The sequence below is a fragment of the Herpailurus yagouaroundi genome, unplaced genomic scaffold (genome assembly GCF_014898765.1).
Source record: "Herpailurus yagouaroundi ecotype Mexico unplaced genomic scaffold, PumYag 162, whole genome shotgun sequence".
In the NCBI taxonomy this organism is placed as follows: domain Eukaryota; kingdom Metazoa; phylum Chordata; class Mammalia; order Carnivora; family Felidae; genus Herpailurus; species Herpailurus yagouaroundi.
Window position 1 is genome coordinate 13505530 of NW_024412403.1, and position 16900 is coordinate 13522429.

At 44.2% G+C, this 16900-nt stretch overlaps 1 long non-coding RNA gene and 1 other non-coding gene across 3 annotated transcripts in view; both read left to right on the top strand.

Moving 5' to 3' along the window:
• LOC121036019 (uncharacterized) overlaps positions 1-16900 on the top strand; it is a 65050-nt gene that overhangs the window by 7023 nt on the left and 41127 nt on the right. Inside the window, exons 2-3 of one of the 2 annotated variants that reach the window (XR_005793188.1) lie at positions 1156-1161; positions 14302-14491. This is a non-coding gene — a long non-coding RNA (uncharacterized LOC121036019). Of the gene's footprint in view, positions 1-1155; positions 1162-4673; positions 4686-14301; positions 14492-16900 lie in introns of those variants that run through there. The other variant, XR_005793189.1, reaches the window with a different exon arrangement.
• On the top strand, positions 3613-3715 carry LOC121036544 (U6 spliceosomal RNA). The gene has a single exon (XR_005793380.1). It is a non-coding gene; the product is annotated as a U6 spliceosomal RNA (small nuclear RNA).

The following is a 16900-nucleotide window of genomic DNA, read 5'->3' on the forward strand; positions in this document are numbered from 1 at the left end:
TTTACTCATTCCTGTAATTTACTTTTCATGTTTGCATTTCACCGTGTCCTCCCACGTTAGAATGTGAGCTGTCATGGGTGCAGAGACTTGTTTGTTTTACTGGCCAGTGTATTCCAAATGCCTGGATCAATCAATAAGCATTTGAGAATGAATGACTTCTATCTCTACTCCTGATAGCTGATGGGGTATGAGAACTCAAGGCCTCATGTGGGGACTGGGGACTTGTCCTCACCCCCGCCCCCTTTGTCCAGCAAGCCAAAGCCCTCAGGTCCAAAGATCTCAGATAGGACTGAGGAGAAGGAGAGCTGGCCAGGAGGCCCCACTTAGGCATTAAGTCCGAAACTTCACCTAGCAGCCCTGGGAGAGGGAGCCAGAAACAGGGTTGGGAGGGAAGGGAAGGACTTTTACCTGTATAGCCTTTTGGGCCATTTGACTTTGCCATGTTCATGTACTGTGTTAATTTTTCCAAAAATATTATAGTTTTTTTTTTTAAATGCTTAACTATTAAAAATACTACAAAGCAAATTTTTAGGATATAAGATTCACCTTTGGTTGGAGCACCAGGGTGGCTCAGTCAGTTAATCAGACTCTTGATTTCCACTCAGGTCAGGATCTCATGGTTCATGAGTTTGAGCCCCACTATGCTGACAGTGTGGAGCCTGCTTGGGATCCTCTCTCTCCCTCTCTGCCCCTCCCCTGCTCACCCTCTGTCTCTCATTCTCACTCTCAAAATAAATAAATAGGCATTAAAAAAAAATTCACCTTTGGTTGGGACTTAAAAACAAGCCAGCCAGCCCAAAATTGAGTTGCTTATGTTAAGCCCCACATCACCAAACCGAGAATTAATTGAACTACAGTTTTGGCTCTCCCAGAAATGGAATCTTAAACCAGTCAGTCAGGAATCAGCAATAGTTAGGTGTCCTGCCTGAGAGACTCCCTCCCGTCCCCAAAGAAAAGTAACCTTTCAGTAACCAACCCACTTTTTTGCCCAGTATAATTCCCTTGTTCCTGTTCCCTTCTGCCTATAAAAGTCTTTCATTTTCAGCTAGGAGCTCCTTGGGGCTCCTATCTGTTAGATTGGGTGCTGTCTGATTGTGGTCGATTTTTGTTCCAAGTCTTAAAATGTTTAATATGCTTCAGTTTACTTTCAACAAGACTGAGGTAAGTTTTTCAGTTTTCAGAGAGTCTTTTCCTTTAGAATTAGAAATAACTGAAAGCCAGCTCACAGGAGTGTCCTTCTTCAACCTTGACCTTGCCTGTCTTACTCATCATGAAACCACTAGTGCCAGCATAGCACTGGCACAGAGCGAACTCTTAATAAATATTTGATGGATCAATCAATTGGTATCAAAAGAAGATGCAGGCTGCTTATGTTCCTCAAGTCCGCATTTCGCTTAGGAAAGGATATTTGTGTCCAGTGTGATACTGTGCTGAAATATATATGTGATCTTTTTTCCATGTCTGGCACAGAGCTCCTTTAAAAAGCCCTTGCAATTCCATAAGTGATAAGAGCATTAGCGAGGTGACTTTTGAAAGCACCTAAGGATGGAAACCGGTTGCCTTGAGAACCAACCATGTGCCTCAAGGGTCAGAACTTAAATTCGCCTCCCCTGCCCTACACTAGGGGGGGGAAGGGCTGGAGGTTGGATCTCACCAGTGGCCAGTGGTTTAATCAGTCAGGCCTATCCAGCGAGATCTCCACAAGATCCCAAAAGGACTGGTGTACAGAGCTTGTGGGTGGGTGGAGATTTCAGGGAGAGTGGCACCCCGGGAGAGGGCATGGGAGCTCTCCACCCTTTCCCCACGCTTTGCCCTATGCATCTCTTCTAGCTGGCTATTCCTGAGGCATATCCTTTTTTGATAATAAACCAGTAATCTAGCAAGCGGCATGTTCCTCTTCAGTTCTGTGAGCCGCTCTAACAAATTAATCAAGCCCAAGGAGGGGGCCATTAGAACCTCGGATCTACAGCTGGCTGGTCAGAAGCACAGGTGATAAATTGGGCTTATGATCAGCTTCTGAGGTTGAGGGGTGGTGAGACCATTCTTGCAGGACTGAGACCTCAACCTGTGGGATCTGATGCTTTCTCTGGGTAAATGGTGGCAGAATTGAGTTGAACTGTAGGACACCTAGCTGGTGTCCGGATACTTGTTGAACAGTGTGGGGAGCCCCTCCCCCAACACACGCACATTAGGATTGGTACTAGAATCATTTTACACAGCAATCAGCAGAATATATAATATTTATTGTTCATTAGTTGAGATGACGGATGAGAACCTTAGATTTTAAGTTGGGCCAAGATGCCCAGACTCTTAAAACTGGAGAAAGATGGAAGGTATCTGAGCAGTCAGGGAAGCCCTAAATGCTGGTTGATTTCCCTTAGAGCGTCTAGAATGGCCCACATGAAGGGAAGTCATATTTCGATCATGTCACGTTCATATTGAAGGAGCTGACCATGAAATGATCATTGGGACAGATTCCGTCTCTGGAGTCAATCCACCAACTGCAGATTTGGAGAACTGTAGCAGACCCCTGTCCGGGAATAACAACTGATGCTCCAAACCAAGAATATAAGTGATATGTGACAAGACCCTGACATTCTTTTTTTTTTTTTTTTTTTTGATGTTTATTTATTTTTGAAAGAGAGAAAGTGTGTGTGTGCATGAGCAGGGGAGGGGCAGATTGAGGGAGACAGAGAATCCAAAGCAGGCTCTGCACTGACAGCAGAAAGCCCGCTGTGGGGCTTGAACTCACAAACCATGATCACGACCTGAGCTGAAATCAAGAGTTGGCTGCTCAAATGACTGAGCCACCCAGGTGCTCCAAGAACCTGACATTCTTTTTTTTTAATTTTTTTTTCAACGTTTATTTATTTTTGGGACAGAGAGAGACAGAGCATGAACGGGGGAGAGGCAGAGAGAGAGGGAGACACAGAATCGGAAACAGGCTCCAGGCTCTGAGCCATCAGCCCAGAGCCTGATGCGGGGCTCGAACTCACGGACCGCGAGATCGTGACCTGGCTGAAGTCGGATGCTTAACCGACTGCGCCACCCAGGCGCCCCGAACCTGACATTCTTAAGAGAGGTGTAGGGACCTCCCCTGATAACTTGCTAAGAGGTGGCCGGACCAGTTTTTGACCTGGAACCATCACCTCCTATGGGCTCTATTGGAAGAAGGGAGTGATCTGTCAGCCAGATCAGAGTGAACATTTCTTTGAAGAGCATGTTGGCTTGTGGGCGGGAGGGTGATTTTCCACTGCCACCCCCCAAACTCCAGGCAAGTAATGCCTAGAGTGCAGGGGTTGCCTGCCTGCAGAGGAGAAAAACCCAATACCAGGCCAAGCTGGAGAAGGTTCAGGGAGTGGCTGGGGGTGGGGTGGGGCAGGAGTTGTGGGATGAAGAGGAGTTGGGGAGTGGAGGAGGACTTTGCTTTTTCACTTTTACTTGCTGTTCTGCTTAATTTTGTTTTTAAAGATTTCATTAAGTAATCTCTACACCCAGCATGGGGCTGGGACTTACAACCCATGAGATCAGGAATTGCATGTTCCACCAACTGAGCCAGCCAGGCACCCCCTGGTTAATTTTTAATTGTTCAAAAGCTGGGTATATTTATTGGTTGTTTGGCAGCACATATACTAAAATCGGGACTATATGAAGAAGATTAATATAACCTCTACACAAGGATGACATAAAAATTTGTGAAGCAGATTTGATCATTATGAGTAATGTATAGAATCATTGAGTCATTATATTGTATACATGAAATTAATACAACACTTCATATTAACTATACTTGAATAAAAAATAAAAAGACTGAGTATAGAGACAGCCCATGTTCCTGGATAGGAAAATATTATAAAGATGTCAATTCTCAAATTATTTTATATTTTTAATGCAATTCTAATGAGAATTCCAATGGGTTTCTTTTTTGGCAGAGTGCTTACAAAGGATTTGAAAACTTGTTGGGAAGAATAAATTGGTGAGAATGATTTAGCAAATTAAAAAAAAAAAGCTGTTTATACTTATATTTAATTTGTTTAAAAAGCCACTTTGGCCCCTGTCTTAGGAGAGTGACTCTCAGGGATGTTAAATGCTTCCCCAGTTCTTTTTTTTTTTTTTTTTTTTTTTTTTTTTGGCTTTTTAAGTTTCCGTTTTAATTCCAGTTAGTTAAGGGGCACCTGACTGGGTCCAACAGTAAAGCATATGACTCTTGATCTCAGGGTCATGATTTCAAGTCCCACATTGGGCATAGAGCTTACTTAAAAGATATAACAATAATAATACTTTCAGTTAAAATACAATATTGTATTTCAGGTATGCAGTATAACGAATGCTTCCCCAGTTCTCACGCGCCTAAAATCACCTAGAGATCTGGTTAATAATGCAAGCTCTGAATCAGCAGGTCTAGGGTGGAGCCTGAAATTGTGCATTTCCACCAAGCTCCCAAGTATCCTTCTACTGCTGGCACACGGACCACACTTTGGGCAAGGGTTAACCAACTTGCCCAAGGCTACCCAAGCAGGACTGGAATTCTGATCTACTATGTCCCAAAACAAGATGGGCTTACTTTTGCCTTTTTCTTTCAGTTTATGTTGACAATCCCTAGAAATCCGAACCTTACACATGGTCACAAGCCACCTGCATTGCCTGTTTTGCTGGCTGTTTCCATGTTGGTGTGGGGAAATGATGTGTTTTAAAACAATTACAAATGGTTCTGTTAAATCGCAGCCTTCAGTAGAATTATGTTTCCCCATAAGCAGTTATATAACCAGTTATGTAACAGCAGCGTGAGATAGTGCCCTTTGGCCTTTGCCAGGAGTTTGCTGGAAGAGAGCCCACCAGATTGTAAAGACATTCCTTACTCCTTTCTTAGACCCTGACCCTAACCCTGTCCCTGGGGCTGCCAAAGGGAACCCTACTTATCCCTCTGAGCAGTCCTCCTGGGCCACCCCAAGGGCTGGGCACTGCCCTTTGTGGTCCCTTGTGCCGGGCCATCGCATCTAGCCCTCCTGACCTCCCTGAGTGGGAGAGTTCATTATACCCCTTTTACAAAGGAGGAAACTGAGGCTCCAACTCATTAAGTTTCTGCCTAAAGTCACACACTCAGAATTCAAAGATTTATCCGTCTGATGCCAACGTCCTGCTCATTACCACTTCACTATGCTAAAAATAATGCAGGTCCCCAGTGGGGCAAATCTGGTAGGAAGACCCTGGAGACTTTTTGGTGGGTTTCAGTAGAGCAGCCCACAGCCCTGTTCTTTAACCTGCCTCTCCCCCTCTTGGAGAGAACTGTAGCTTTCTTAATTTCCCTATTAACTTCTCTTTCACTCATTCCACAAGGTGTAGAAGCCATGTTTCAGTCCGTTCAGTTCACCCTAGTTGATTCCACACCTTCTGGGGCAAGTCAGGGCTGGTTCATCAAGTCAAGGTTTTTTCCCTTTTCTTTCCCCACAGAAGCTCTTAACATTGCTGGCCCATTCTTGTCTTTCAAGTCTTTATTTCTATATTTTTTTCAACATTTATTTATTTTTGGGACAGAGAGAGACAGAGCATGAACGGGGGAGGGGCAGAGAGAGAGGGAGACACAGAATTGGAAACAGGCTCCAGGCTCTGAGCCATCAGCCCAGAGCCCGACGCGGGGCTCGAACTCACGGAGCGCGAGATCGTGACCTGGCTGAAGTCGGACGCTTAACCGACTGCGCCACCCAGGCGCCCCTCAAGTCTTTATTTCAATGTCACCTTTTTTTTTTTTTAAATTTTATTTATTTTAAGTAATCTCTATAACCAATGTGGGCCTCGAACTTATGACCCTGAGATCGAGAGTTGTGTGTTCTTCTGACTGAGCCAGCCAGGTGCCCCTCAGTGTCACCTTCTTAGACCATTCCTGATCATGGGAAAACCACCCACCCATTCTCTACCAAACACTATTTTACTCACCTGTAAATAATGGTCACCCGCTGGTATTTTTCTGGTTTGTTTTTATCATTTGTGTCTCCCCATCATCACTCCCATCGATGCTTGGCATTAATAGATGCTCAGTTAATACTTGTTAATCAATAAGTAAAGTATCCCTGGGAGGAAGGTTCTGGTTCCTTTGCGGGAATGAGACAGGGAAGAGGAAGGGGGCAGGGAGGAGCAAGTCTTGAGTAAGAAGTCTTATTTCAATCTTATGCCCAAATAAGCACCCACCAACGCTTTGGTAACCCAGGTGTTGGGTTTGGGTCTTTCCAGGCTTCTGTGTTATGAAGAAATAAAACAGCTGCCTGTGGCTGTGGGGTCCTTTCCAGGGAAGGCTGGAAGACAATGGAAATCCTGAAAAGAGCAGCTGGGATGGGCTCAGGGAGCCGGAGCAAAGGTCTCCCGTCCTCCTTCAGATCACACAGTAGAGGAAGCTCTGAGGGAAAGTGAACGAGACTTCTCTGCTCACTCCCAACTCCCTGTCGCCCCATCCTCTCCTTCTCCTCTCTGTTGTGACCCCTGGTCTCATCTCTGTTGAACTTCATCCTATTTGGGGGTGGAATATTTTTCCAAATGTCCACAACTTTCCCACGGCTAAGATTTAAAAAGCGAATAAAGAGGCGAACTCAATACCTTTTGCACAAATTGCAAGCCAGTTTTCACCGTAACAGTACCTCAGCAGGAAATGTGATTTGATAGAAGGCTGAGGTTTGTTAATCTTTTGGATTCCTTGTTTTTGTTTCTTTGTTTTTTGTTTGTTTTTTTTTAAATTTGCTTCCTAAACTGAAAATGGGCACCACCTAGGGGTCCTGGATGCACTCAGAGAATGATACTGAGGCCAGCCGGGCCTGACCCAATAGACAGGGTGCTCAAACTAGCACTTTTCTTCCACCCTTGGTGAGCAGAGAAAAGTATCAGATGCAAATTCTCAGTCACCAGTATCGATTGTACTTTTTCTTGACAAAGGCCATCATTTAGTTCACTCCTGAGTTCCCCTGTGCCATCCTCCCTTCTGTTATGCTTGGATTCCATTCCCCAGTCCTGGTGCTCAGCCAGGGGGATTACTCCATCACAGATGCATGGGTGCAGAGGCCGAGCCCTCTGTGACGGTGAGCAGGTACCCCCACTTATAATGGATTACAAGGAAAGGGCACTGTGCAGTAAAGAATTAACCTTGCCCAAAGAGAGATCTCGTCTTTGCCCTCAGCCAGGAGGTGGTCTCTAAACCCTGAGAATGTCCTCCCTGATAAGAGTGATTTTGTTTACTTGGATCCTTGGGCCGTGCCAGATGGTCTAACAATGTGATTTGTGTGGGGGTGTTGGTCATGCAGTATCAGCTCAATCCTTGGATACACTGGAGACTGAGGTCAGCCATGTGGGCAACTGACCATGTCCTCACGATCAGAGCCCAATTAAAATTAACTCTACACCATGGCTTGAGTAAACTTTCCTGGTTGGCAGTAGTCCATGCATATTGCCACACATTGTTTCCAAGAGTTGACACTGTCCATGACTTCACTGGGAGAGGACAGCTGGAGGCTTTGTGTGTGGAACTCTCCTGGACCCTCTGTGTCTCTTCCCTTGGCTGATTTTAATCTGTATCCTTTCGCTTAATAAATCATAGCAGCGAGTATACTAGGTTTCAGCAAGTTCTGAGAGTCCTTCTAGTGAATTCTTGAACTTAGGGTGGTTGTGGGAATCCTTGGACTTGCCAGTGGTGTCAGAAGTGAGGGTAGTCTTGGGGACTGTACCCTAACTTTACAGGCACTCAGTAGGGACCCAAACGTGTGATCCCTAGTCCTAAATTCTCCACTTACAGGCTGGACAAGCCACTTCATCTCCTTGAACCTCCTTTTTGTCACCACTCAATGCGGAGGGTGTTGTCTGTGTGCCCCCCAGAGGAGGCTGCTGTGGATATTGAGATGGAAGATGTAAGAGGTGGAGGGGAAGCTGTCCAGTTCCGTGCCAATGTACCACTGGCACAAATGTATTGAGTGCCCTCTCTTGTCTAGGCAGATTTGATAATGATGATGATGACAGTGAGGATCCCACTCCTACAATCTGACTGAGCTTATCTGTCTAGACAGGGAAGAAAGGGGGGTTGGGGTTGAAGAGCAAGTACCTGGAGCCTAAGTGGAAGCCATTTCTCTGAAATAAGGTCTTAGGAGCCACTTACCTGGTAGAAGAATGAAAGCCCTGTGCATGTCACAAGACACGAATTTAAGCTACAGTGCACCTGTCATCAGGACAAAACCTCAAAATCTTGACAAACCACTCTGTGGCGAGGCTGTGAGGAAGTAGGCTTTCACACACGGTGGTGGGAATACAAAATGGTACATCCCCTGATGAAGGGAATTGAGCGGTATCTAACAAAAGTACACAGTATTTACCTTTGACCTAGAAATAGCACTTCTGGTATTATCCTGAATTACACTTCTCTCTCTGTCCCTATCCCCCTCTCTGTCCCTCTCTCCTTCTCTCTCTCTCTCTCTCTCTCTCTCTCTCTCTCTCTCTCTCTCTCTCTCGATATCACTATAGATAAGCTCTATCTATACAACAAGGGGGTAAATAGGATCTTGCCAAGTTCAGGGAGACTTCACTGTTTTTTTTACAAGAAATAGGTTGGTAGGTGGGTAGATAGATCGATATTCTTTATACCTTTTATCTAGATTCAACCGATTGTTAACATTTTTATTTATTTTAAGGTTTTTTTAAATGTTTATTTATTTTTGAGAGAGAGATTGATAGAGTATGAGCAGGGGAGGGGCAGAGAGAGAGAGAGAGAGAGAGAGAGAGAGAGAGAATCTGAAGCAGGCTTCAGGCTCCGAGCTGTCAGTGCAGAGCCTGACACGGGGCTCGAACTCACGGACCGTGAGATCATGACCTGAGCTGAAGTCAGACGCTCAACCGACTGAGCCACCCAGGTGCCCCAACATTTTTATTTTTATGTCACAATTGTTCATGAACACTCTCTCCCTATATGTATGTATATGTGTCTGGATATACATGTATATATATGTATATTTATGTGTCTGTCTAATAAAAGAGACATTTTTGCCGAATCACTAAGACTACTAATATATACCCTTTACACCTAAATAATTCAGAATATACTAACAACAAAAACATTCTCTTATATAATCTCAGAAAAATCATCTAATTCAAGAAATTAGTATTAATACAATACTGTTTTTTTTGTTTGGTTTTGTTTGCTTTATTTTAGAGAGAAAGAGAGAGAGAGAACTCAAGGTGGGGAGGGGGCAGAGGGAGAGAGAGAGAGAGAATCACAAGACAGCATGGAGCCCGTTGTGAGCTCAATCCCATGACCCTGGGATCATAACCTGAGTTGAAATCAAGAGTTGGATGCTTAACTGACTGAGCCACCCAAACATTTTCCATCTGAACATGGAAAATATATTAAACAATAATATTGTAGGGACATCTAGGTGGCTCAGTCGGTTAAGCATCTGACTTGTTGCGGCTCAGGTCATGATTTCACAGTTTGTGGGTTCGAGCCCTGAATCGGCCTCCATGCTGACAGCATGGAGCCTGCTTCAGATTCTATCTCTCTCACTGTCTCTCTGCCCCTCCCATGTTCACACACTCTCTCTCTCAAAAGAAATAAACTTTAAAAAAAATTTTAGATAAATAAATATATATATATATTTTTTTCCATGTTCATATTTTGCCAGTTGTCCCAATAATATCTTTTATAAACCTTTGTTTTCAAGCTTGGCTCCAGTCCTGGATTAATCAAGACATTTAATTGTCAAATCTCTTGAATCTCCCATAATCTGGAAGCATTCCTCTGCCTTACTTTGTCATGACATGTACATTTTTTAGAGGACAAGTGCCTAGTTTTATAGAGGGCCCCTTAATTGGGGCTTATCTGATTGCTTCCTTGAGATTATTCTGGTTACACATTTTGGGTCTGGAGTATTGTGATCTCAGTGTGTCCTATTATTATTGTTTGAATGTTGGACACTTGCTCTGTGGTCAACATTATAATATCTGGGATAGTTCTCCACTATAAAGGTGTTTTTTCCTCTCTATAGTTAATACCTCACTTGTGGGGAGCCACTTAGAGCCTTAGTTAATATCGTGCTCCAGTCCATCTCACCCAAAAGAATCAGTGAACTCAGACCTTGTAAAGAAAATGGATTCTCCTTGAACGTGACAAGATCCTAAAAATTTACCCATCAGTGCTGTATCTATTTTCAGGGGAAACAGGGCACCCTCAAGCTCAGGAGCCTTTAACTGGTGTCCCAGGAGTCTTTAACTGGTGTCCCAAGGGGTCCTTGGATAGAACTCAGGAGGCCTTACACTTGGCTGGGAAAGCAGTTAGGTTGATATTTCCACCAACCTCGAAGAAAAATTCATTAGTCTTGTAAATTATGAAGAGACAGCAAACCATAGCAGTACCAGTGTCTATGTCACCCATGGAAATTCCAGATGTTTTTGTATCACATTACAACTGATACGGACTATTATTTACACTCATCATTCCTTTGAAATCCTAAGTTATTAGACTCATCACTAGATCTTGTCATTCTGTGTATTAATAAAGAAGCACATATATTACATATCAAATTTTAAATACATTTTGATGCTAGAATTTCAACAGTGTTTCCTTTGTCAGCCTGTGCACTTGACTTTCTGCACTTGTCTTAATGCATTAATGCATTCAGGCTGTCATAACAAAGTACTAGAGGCTGGGTATTTATAAACAACAGACATTAATTTCTCACAGTCCTGGAGGCTGCCAGACAGATCAGGGGGCCGGCCTGGTAGTGTTCTAGTGAGTTGCAGACTGCTGCTTCCGGCTGCGTCCCCATATGTGGAAGGGGCAGGGAGCTCTGTGGGGTCTGTTTTAGAAGAGCACCAATCCCACTCGTGGGGCTCCACTTTCCTGACTGAGCACCGCCCCAGAGACCTCACGTCCTAATTATCACCACACTGGGCGTTAGGAATTCAACATGTGAATTTGTGAGGGACCAAACACTCAGACCACAGCAGCACCTAGGGACATTATCCTGAGCAGGAGCCCATGGCACAAAAAAGGTTAATGACCCCTGCCTCTGTCCTCTCTCCTCTCTAGCTGGTCCTCCTTACCTCTCCAGAATCACCTTTTGAAAACACAGCTTTCCTGGTTTTCCTCTGTGGCCCTCGAGCATTTGCTGCTTTGGGCACCAGAATCAAAGAAACTGCTTGGAGGTTTGCCACGATCTGGTCTCGGGTTTTTCATCTGCTGCTCCCACTAATCTGGCCTCACCCAGACACCCCTTTGTTCTGTTGCTCATGACATGGCCTGCTGTGTGTCTTCTCTTCTGCTTCAAAAAGAAAACCTGCTGCCCTTCCAGACTTGGTCTTTCTTGAGATGATCCCTGTACCCCAGCCCAAATCAGTCCTTCCCTTTCTATTCGTTCAGTGCTTCATTTATTTGCCTTCATAACCCTGATCAGCACCCACAGGTTTTTTGACTTTACCTTTCTCTCTACTGTCTTTCCTACAGGATGGGAAGCCCCTTAGGGACATCCTTCATCCTGGCAGCTGCTAACCCTATGCTGGAGCACTACACATGGTTGGAAGTTAGGTTTGTGCGGTTGAACAGATACAGATCCCCACTTTGCAGTAAGAATAGGCAGGCCCAGGTGAGAAGCCCCAGGCTTCTGGAGAGCCCAAGATTCCTGGGCCCTGAGCTGGAGTTCCCAATCTACTAGAGAGCGCTGGGTGTCTGGCCAGTTTCACCACGTTATGACCTAGAATTTCTCTTAACAACCGGAACTTGTGTTGTCTTACTGTGTCGAGGAAATAATCTTTCTGAGACAGGTTTAATGGAAAGATAAATATGTCAGCAAGAATTAGACCCACCATTTTCTGTTTGGATGTAACATTTATATGTGAAATGATTCCTAAAGCTCCTGAATTTCTTCTTCCCAAGAGCCCCACTGGCTCTTTCGAATTTTCACATATGAAAAATTCTAAATATTCAGAAGAGTACAGAGAATGATTTACTGACCCCATCACCTACATTGAACAATTACCATTTTGCCACTTTTTGCTTCATGCTTTGTCTTATATAATTTATTGAAGCATTTTATTTATTTTTAAAAAACGTTTGGTTATTTATTTTGAGAGAGAGACAAAGGGTGAGCAGGGGAGAGGCAGAGAGAGAGAGAGAGAGAGAGAGAGAGAGAGAGAGAGAGAATCCCAAGCAGGCTTTGTGCTGTGAGCACAGAGCTGGACGCAGGGCTCAATCCCACAAACCATGAGATCCTGACCTGAGCTGAAATCAAGAGCCGGATGCTTAACCAACTGAGCCACCCAGGCGCCCCTCCTGAAGCATGTTAAAGTCAGTTACAAACATCACAGCAGCTCAACCTTAAGGGACAGTGTCTTCCAGAATAATTCCTTCGTCGCCATAAGAAAATTAATTCCTTAGCATCTTCTTCCACTTAGCCCACATTCAAATTTCTCCAGTTGTCCTTAAAAAAACTTTAGTACAGGGGCGCCTGGGTGGCACAGTCGGTTAAGCGTCCGACTTCAGCCATGTCACGATCTCACGGTCCGTGAGTTCGAGCCCCGCGTCGGGCTCTGGGCTGATGGCTCAGAGCCTGGAGCCTGTTTCCGATTCTGTGTCTCCCTCTCTCTCTGCCCCTCCCCCGTTCATGCTCTGTCTCTCTCTGTCCCAAAAATAAATAAACGCTCAAAAAAAGAAAATTAAAAAAAAAACAAAACTTTAGTACAGTTGGTTTGTTAGAATTAGCATAGAACAACTCCCAGTTTTTTCTTTGTTTCATATCCTTGTCTTATTGAGAAAACCAAACCAGTTACTCTGCCATTCTGAATCTGGCTGGTTTCTTCCTCATGTGGTCATTTAACTTGTCCTCTATACTTCCTGTCACGTGGCATTTAAATCTAGAATCCTGCTTAGACCTAACAAAAATATTAAATATTTTTAGTAAGAATATTTAAAAGTGATGTTGTGGGCTTCACCAGGTTGCTTAGAATATCTGGCTGCCCTGTTACTAATGATGCTAGGATCTGCTGAGTTCTGGCAGCATGATCGCTTGTGTAGAATTGTGTTTCTCGGAGCGCCTGGGTGCCTCTTAGTTCGTGAGTTCAAGCCCTGCATCGGGCTCTGCTCTCAGCACAGAGCCTGCTTCAGATCCTCTGTCCTACCCCCTCTCGCTCTGCCCTTCACCCACTCTCTCTCACTCGCACTCAAAAATAAATAACATTAAAAAAAAAATTGCATTTCCCCCTGTCAACCAGCAAGTAATCTCTGGCATGACACTTGGTACCCTGTTTGCCGTCAGTCTTTCACCTAAAGGGTGTGTCATCTGCTGATGGATATTGCTTGAGTCAGTTTTTTCATTAGAGTTTGCACAATGGGGATTTTATATCATGACTTTTGTACATTTATTAACCGGTTTCCAGGGCGCCTGGGTGGCTCAGTCAGTTGAGCATCCAACTTTGGCTCAGGTCATGATCTCGCGGTCTGTGAGTTTGAGCCCCGCATCGGACTCTGTGCTGACAGCTCAGAGCCTGGAGCCTGCTTCCCATTCTGTCTCCCTCTCTCTCTGCCCCTCCCCCACTCGTGCTCGGTCTCTCTCTCTCTCTCTCTCTCTCTCTCTCTCTCTTTCTCTCTCTGTCAAAAATAAACATTAAAACAAATTTTTTTTAATTAACCAGTTTCCTTCTGTAAAAAGCAGAGACTTTTCTCATCCCTCAGGCCCATTTGGTCATCCTGAAATACAGTTTCTGTAGGAAAGGTAAAATAAATGTTCACATATTTCTCTTTAATGATCCATTTTCCAAATAAGGAGTTATAGCACTGGCTACCATTAGTGGTGGCAAATACATTGTTTTAGGGGAAGGAACTTTCTCTTTTTGTTGAATATCACAATGAGTTTATGATTTGGGGGTTTTTTGATGGGGGGAGATTTTTTAGGTCTCATTCTAGAGTCTCAATAAAAATAAGTTTGTTTCTTTTGTTTTGTTTTTTACCTTGTTACCTGATACTGATCGTTTTTTTCTGTTTTATCCATATGGTGATATGAGACAATTTCATTGCTTGCAACTGGTCAGCAGTACATTTTATGCTTTCCATTTACTACACTTTAATTATAAATCCCCTTGGGCTGAGCACCTATGTTGCTACCAATACTTCTTATGATAGTTAACTTTATGTGTCAGCTTGAGTAGGCCATGCCGGTGGAGGGGGGGGGGTAGGTACAGACATGTTGTCAAACTTCATTCTGACCATCTGTAAGGCTGTTCTTTTTTGTGAGAATAACATTTGAATGTGTAAACTGAGTAAAGCAGATTGTCCTCCCGGTATAGGTGGGACTCATGCAATCAACTGAAGACGTGAATAGAATAAAAAGATTGAATAAGAGGGAACGTCTCCTGCCTGACCCTTTGAATCAGAACATCCGTCTCTTCCTATCCTCTGACTGGAACTTCGATGAGTTCTCCTGGTTCTCCAGCTTGCCAGCTGCAGATCTTGGGACTTCTCAACCTCCATAATCAGGTGAGCTGATTCTGTATTTTATACAGGTATACACATACGCACGCACACAGGTGTATGTGCATCTTGTTGGTTCTGTTTCTCCAAAGAACCCTGACTATGCGCTTTGCTACCAGATGTACCTTCTCATGCGTGTTTCTTTGTGTCCCTGAGTAAACATGGACTTGCTGCCCACTGGGCAGGCACACACTTAATGTCTCTGTGTTCTGAGACACTTCCCTCCAGACTGAATGAACTCGGTCATACAACTGCAGCTGTGTGAGAGTGTGTGATTCCTCCCATTTTCATTGACACTTGATTTTTATTTTTTCAAGTTTCTAACATGTTCTTTCTGCCCAGCAGTCCCACTGGCTTCCTTCAGCAGTAAGTCCACACATATCACAGGGCCCTCCCGTGTCCCATGTCCTGCCTTCCCGCCGGCCAGCTCTTTGCCCCATCTCTTACTCAAGAACCACGCTCTCCGGCTTCTAGCCAAGTGGGCCTCGTGCTGCTCTTCTGCTACACCATCGCCGTCCCACCTCAAACCCTTCCCTTGGCTGCTTGCTCTGCCTGGATGCCCTATCACTTCTCCTCGAAGATGTCTGTGATACTGTGATGTCCAATAAATACATATTTGGTCTTTGTCCCCATCTATAGCCCAGAGCTCCAAAAACCCTTGGAATTTCCGAAGTGACGATAGCGATAAAGTGTTTTGATACTCATAACAAACCCCTCTTAGCCGCACATGCGTTTATATCAACCAGGTAACTTTTGGAAAGCGTCTAAGGATCAGGGCCAGTTACCAGGAAAATAGAGGTTGAATAGAGGTTGAAAATGTCAGCCCTGACCCCTGACCTTTGAGGAAGGGAGAGAGAATACAGGTTGAATCGGTTGCCATTGGCCAGTGATTTCATCAATCCTGCCTATGTAACGAAACCTCCGTAAAAAGCCAAAAGGACGGGGTTCAGAGAACTTCCAGGTTGGTGAATAAGGGGAGGTGCTAGGAGAGCAGAGTTCTCAGGTCATGGAAGCTCCACACCCTTTCCCACGTACCTTGCCAGACACATCTCTTCCATCTGATGGTTCCTGAGTTGTACCCTCTTATAAGAAACCAATAATTGGCGAGTAAAATGTTCCTCTGAGCTAGTTCTGTGAGCCTCTGTAGCAAGTTAATTCAACCCAAGGGGGGATCGTGGGATGCTCCAATTTATGGCAGGTCACCAGAAGCACAGGTAACAACTTGGACTTGTAATCGGCATCTGAAGGGGCGGGGGTGGGGGAGAGTATAGTGGGACTGAGTCCTTAACCTGTGGGACGTGACACAGTCTGCAGGTAGATGGTGTTAGGAGTGAGCTAACTGCCTGTGGTGTTGGAGAAAACACATAGTGGAATTTCATTCCCTTATCTTTGCCTCTGGAAGTGAGCGTAAGTTTACTTGACTTCTGTTCACTCATATTTACCTTCTGCTCTGGGTTTTTTATATAACCCACTGCTTCAATCAGTTGTAGTCATTATTCTTATTTATTTATTTATTTATTTATTTATTTATTTATTTTATTTATTTATTTTTTGCCCTTACAGTGTATGTATTAGATTAAGAGAACATCTTTCCTGGCTATAATCATTTCTAAGAATTCTCTTTCTTTTAATTGCAGTAAAATATACATAACATAAATTTACCATTTTGAAGTGTACACTTCAGTGGCATTAAATCCATTCACATTGTTATGTAACCGTCACCGCCATCCGTCTCCAGAACTTTCTCATCATTCTAAACCAAAACTGTATACCCATTACACAAGAACTCCCCATTCCCCTCCCCCAGTCCCTGGGGTACCCACCCTTCTACTTTCTGCCTCTGTGAATCTGGCTTCTCTGGGCATCTCCTGTAAGTGGAATCATACGGTATTTGTCTTTTTATGACTGGCTGATTTCACTTAGCGTAAGGTCCATCCATGTTGTAGCAAGTGTCAGAACTTCCTTCCTCTTAAAGACTGAATAATAGGGGCGCCTGGGTGGCTCAGTCTGTTGAGCAGCCGACTTTGGCTCAGGTCATGATCTCGCCGTCCGTGAGTTTGAACCCTGCGTCGGGCTCTGTGCTGACAGCTCAGAGCCTGGAGCCTGTTTCAGATTCTGTGTCTCCCTCTCTCTGACTCTCCCCCATTCATGCTCTGTCTCTCTCTGTCTCAAAAATAAATAAACATTTAAAAAATTAAAAAAAAAAAGACTGAATAATATTCCTGTGTATACGTATATACCACACTTTGTTTATCCATTCACCATCAGTGCATTATTGGTTTTGATGCTCCCTTAGACCCATGGCAATTCCTTCAAGTTGGTTCTGAGTTTTCATGACAGGACACCACTGCTCTTTGATCTTGCTTTCTGTGGTAGAAATGTCCCTCCTCTCCTACATTCCCTGTTTGGTCTTTC